Source organism: Pyxicephalus adspersus, chromosome 3 (assembly GCF_032062135.1).
Source record: "Pyxicephalus adspersus chromosome 3, UCB_Pads_2.0, whole genome shotgun sequence".
NCBI lineage: Eukaryota > Metazoa > Chordata > Amphibia > Anura > Pyxicephalidae > Pyxicephalus > Pyxicephalus adspersus.
The window spans coordinates 141645065-141650325 of NC_092860.1; positions in this window are offsets into that span (position 1 = coordinate 141645065).

Sequence of the window (5261 nt, forward strand, 5' to 3'; positions counted from 1 at the left end):
GAACAATAACTGTGTACTGTAGTCTTCTTCATGGGTAAATAAGGCATCCCCCTGAAAATAAGCCCTAGAGCATATTTTGGCCTTCCAAAAAAAATAAGACAGTGTCTTATCATCGGGGAAACAGGGTACTAAGCCACATTCAGGTACCAGTTGAAAATAAGATACAGTTAATGATTTTTATTGAATACATGCCATCACTTAACGTTGGTTACAGCATGCACTAACTGTGGTATCATTTACCAATATAAAAACATTTTTTTTTATCCAGAGCTGCATTTATTTTTTCACCAAGATCTTGGTTTGATGATAAGAGAGTTAGACGATCGCAAGTCTGCTTAAAATTCTCCCACTAGTGAAAGATTCTCAATGGGATTCTCAGTGTCTTAAAAGTGACAGTGATGGCCAATCCATGTGTCAAATTGATGTTCTGCCTTAGCCACTCTTTCAAAACTTGAGCCCAATGATTTCTGGTATTGTCATCTCTGAATATGCCCGTGCCATCACTGATGAAAAAAATGGTCAATTGCCATATTCAGATAGTCAACTGACCTCATTTTTGGGTACATACCATTGCTGAAACTAGAACTGACCAACTAAAGTAACCCCAGATCATAACACTGGCCCCATTGGGGACCTTTATTGGACAGGCAGTATAAATATGAGAGCTGTATATCCAATCTTAAATTCACACACTTTGGCACATAGGACTATTTAACAGAGAAGGGGACCTGATTGTTCTCTGCTGCTGAGGAAGCTATAGGCCCCTCATGCAGAGGCACACTTTGCACCTCCTATGTTCGTCCCTGCGCACCTCCTTTGCACCACCTATGTTCGTCCCTGGTGCTACCTAGTTACAATAGCCAAAAGAGGGGCTAAATTACCCTGAAGAGTACACAAGCTATAAAAGTCTGTTAGGTTTGGGGGAAGGGTATGTATACCATGCGAGATAGGGGGTAACTCTGCTAGAATATTGATTAGTTAAATTCTCTATCTTTTAAATTCTCTAGTCATAGCATAGTCTATAGTAAAGAAAATACTTGATTTGTTTGTGCTTTCACCTTTATTTGCTTTTTTTCAATGGCGACAGAGTCTCCTTAAGGAGTAAAAAGAATAGAAATCTAAGATTTGCAATATAATATGGCCCAGATTGACTTTACTTTCCATTTGTTGTTTACTTCTAGAAATACCACATGCCTGCCTGTAGGTATAATTTAATGCAATTGCTATTAGAACGGGGGTTCAGGAAGTGAAGTAAGTGAGAGCATATGGATATGAAGTGTTCCGATAACAGACTGCATCCAATAATGTCACAACTTATAAATACTTTCTATGGCAGGCTGCAAACAGTAAACACATTAGTATTCCGGATGCAGGGCGGTATAGGAGGTAAGTATAAATATAGAATGCCATGTGGTCTTCATTAGAGTCAGCTCTAATTTATACAAAGGAGCAAACTGGGAGACTGGACTCAAATCAGTTTCTTTATATCACATGGCAACAAGTCGTCACTCACGACAGCCTCACAATAGCACAAGGCATTGTCCTGTGCCTATATATTAAAGCCCCCTGACATAATCTGGCGTGACTGCGTTGATCAGGGAACTTTGAGCTGAGAAAGAAAGATCTTCTCCGGGGGGAATGGCACTTTGTCATAGGCCGGAGAATTGTAAGAATATTCCACTGTCACTCCTTTGTGTGCAGAGTAGAAAGCCTAACATCTGTTTTTCGGCGATACATTGAGTGAATAATTAAACTGTTGTTTTTAATTATTATATCACCGTGGGGAGCTGAACTCACAGCTCACATTCCTCTATGGGTTCCAGAAAACATGCAAAATGAAGCTTTCAGGCTCAATTATTGTAGGGGGTCTGGAAAAAGAAAGATGGCTGAGAAAGTGACTATTTTATTTTTAATGCTGAGATTTGGTGTGGTGTTGGCTGATTATTCAGTACATGTCCCAAAGCTGCTTTTGAGACAATTTTGTTGTTAAAGTATAAAAATCAGTCATGCACGGTAATCTCTTGATTGTTCAAGAAAAGGACCATTTTAGACCAAATGGACAACCAGGGAAAAATTAAATAGGGAATGAAAGTTTGTATTAGATAGTGGAGTGACCACTCCACTCCATAGGTAAAATATAAAAGTCTAATGTGTACATGGGCAATTGTACCTAAGACAAAACATGGGTCAGGGCAGAAGACAATGCTGCACTGCTTCTGCTTCACAGTCCAATAACAAAGTGGTGGCCAGGAAAAGGTTTTGTTTTGTTGTTCATCTGCAGCAGAGAAAAGCCAGGTCTTAAGGTTGGTTGTCCTGTGCCAGGAAGATGTATAAATTTAACAAATAGGGTAGTTAAGATGGCAACAACCTAACATACCAAAAGTACTGCCCTTTCAACCCCACCCAATCTTTATTTCCCAGTCATTAAAGATTGGCATTTCTAAGCCATAGCAGCAATCTTTTCATGAAAACAGATACATAGCCAATGGCAAAATAAATTAAAGTGAAACTAAACTAAAAAGAAAAACTTGCTTACCTTTACTGCAGATTCCTCAATCTCTCCGGAACATTCCTGTACCAAGTTCTGTGCCAGGATGAAAGAGGATTACCAGGCACTACCATCTTCCTCTGCCTTGCGCAAGTGTAAGATTGGGTGACTTAGCGTGCTGTACATGAAAAAAAGGGGGTCAATCTCACTGCTTTTTTTCCCTTCAAGGAAAAAGCCCCTTCTGCTCATGCCTGATCAGCAGAAGCTGCACTTTGCTCCCATTTGTCTTTACTGCCATGGTTCTTAGAATGTTTGATGAATCCCCTTGTCGTTTTTAACCTTTCCTATCACCCCTTCTTCCCTGTCATGTGTGGCATGTCTCATTTGGAATGGTTGCCAGATAAAATGGCTCTCATATGTGTATCCCATATGGGTATTTACCTGTCTGCCTGAAGTTTAGATTTTATTATCTATTGATGGTACCAGTAAAGGAAAGCCTAGCCAAACTGCTAACTAGCTGATATTAGATGTAGGAAGATTTCAGGAGCTACTGTATCTTGAAAGTCTTGCCTTCACTTTTAACATTACACAAAAAAAAAAATTAAAAAACTAAAAGCCCCTCTAGCACAACTGATTTAATTAAACAACCAGATCTAGGGAAAAAAGTATAAACATTCTCACAATTAGTATCAGCTCCACAAAAAATATTACATTTTTCATAAAGTAGGGGGTTTAGGTAAATTATCTAACCTATGCCTAGAATGTTGTGTCTTACCTAAATTCTGCTTCTTAAGCACATAAGAATGAAGCAGATTTTAGTACCTGGAATTACAGTAAAACTGTAAGATCATAAAATGCTCTAGGCAGACTGCACACTGTGTAAGTTAGAACAGAACTTGATTGGTGTGTACATTCTGGCCAGCATGTTATGTATTGAAGGAGAAAAGCAAGACAGTTGGCCTAGGGGTGCAAGAGGGCCAATTGATGCAAATGCAGCCCACCTTGGAAAGCACCTCCACCTCACTGCTGCCACATTGGTGTCCCAATGTACTTGGTTCTTTGGTGACTACCCTACAGCTAACCAGGGTGAGGTTTGCCCACTTACTCACTTATTTCTATGGATTTTGGTAGTCTGTTTGTATTGCTATACTTTGGCTATGCATTAAAGTTTCCTGATAAGGGCAGGTGTGCAGAGACCTGAACTGAGTGATAACCAACAAATGGTAAAGTTTTATTGATCCACCTTATTTTATGGCTGCATTATGAGCATCAAAAGTTAAATCTCATAGCAACCTATTCCCTAATATCTATTTTTTCCCAGTTGGTGTTTTTTTTGACAATTGGTTACAAAAAAGACCGTAATATGTTACAGGAGGTCTTAAATTAGACGTTGTTGCACAGCTACCAGTACACCAAGCAAAATCTATTGTATCTTTGTGAACAGAGACATAATGGAACTGTGAAACTGTCAGTCCCATGATTCCCGGAGATGAGTACATCCAGCAAACCATACAGATCATACAATGAAGTGAGTGCATAATAGAAAAATGTCATTCATTCCTAAATATACTGTCCAAAACACTCATTACATCACTGTGTGATGTATTTAATGCAGTTAGAGATTGGTAAGACACATTATAATGACAATGGGCCACTGTCACGCAGTTCTGCAATGCCACTGCTGGAAATATACATCATGACAGCTTAAACATCAGCATTATGGGAATAGCAATGTCTGAGGCTGACATGTCTGTTCTGTATATAACCAATTATGTCTTAATGAAGAACCATTTCCTTGCCTCTCCCACACCCCGGTGTCCTTAGCTATTGTCACAAATGAACAGAAAATATGTTAATAGGTTTTATTAAACATTTTTTTAACAGAAGTTCTACCAAAAAACAAAAACTCTATAAATGTTCTGTCTGCAAATGTAGTCATTCCATCTCCAAAGTTAATATAGGGCAGCTCAATATCTCCAGATAAACGTGGAATCCATATGATAAAAGGATAAAATTTTTCATGTAATTAAATGGCAAATGATGGTTTTAGCAGCTCACAATGTGCTTCCAGAAATACATTTTGCTGTCATTATTCTTTTACAGTATGAAGGGACAGATTGCAAGTATACAAATACTTACAGAGCCTTTTTTTCTAGTGGCACATTATAGACCATTTTGGTCTCTAATGTTCTAAAAAGGTAGCCTGACGAAACATAAAATGGTGATACTAAGACAATAAAAGCAAAATTAATTAATTATTTTTGGTCTGGGAACTCTCACAGACCATTAACCTAATCGGTAAATAGTAATTAGAATCTAAGTGGCTTTAGGTTTGCTATGGCAGAGGAGGAGAACTAAAATATATTATACACAGTATAAAATAATTTAGTAGCTCTGACCCTTTTGTATACGGCATCAAATTGCCCAAAATATGAAAAGGTATTTGTCCTCATCAAACTTCAACTGCAGAATGGAGACCATCTATCTATCTATCTATCTATCTATCTATCTATCTATCTATCTATCTCTATCTATGTATCTATCTATCTATCTTTCTATCTGTCTATCTATCTATCTATCTATCTATCTTTCCATATCTATCTTTCTATCTTCCTATCTATCTATCTATCTATCTATCTTTCTATCTGTCTATCTATCTATCTATCTTTCTATCTGTCTATCTATCTTTCCATATCTATCTTTCTATCTTCCTATCTATCTATCTATCTATCTATCTATCTATCTATATCTATCTATCTATCTATCTATCTAT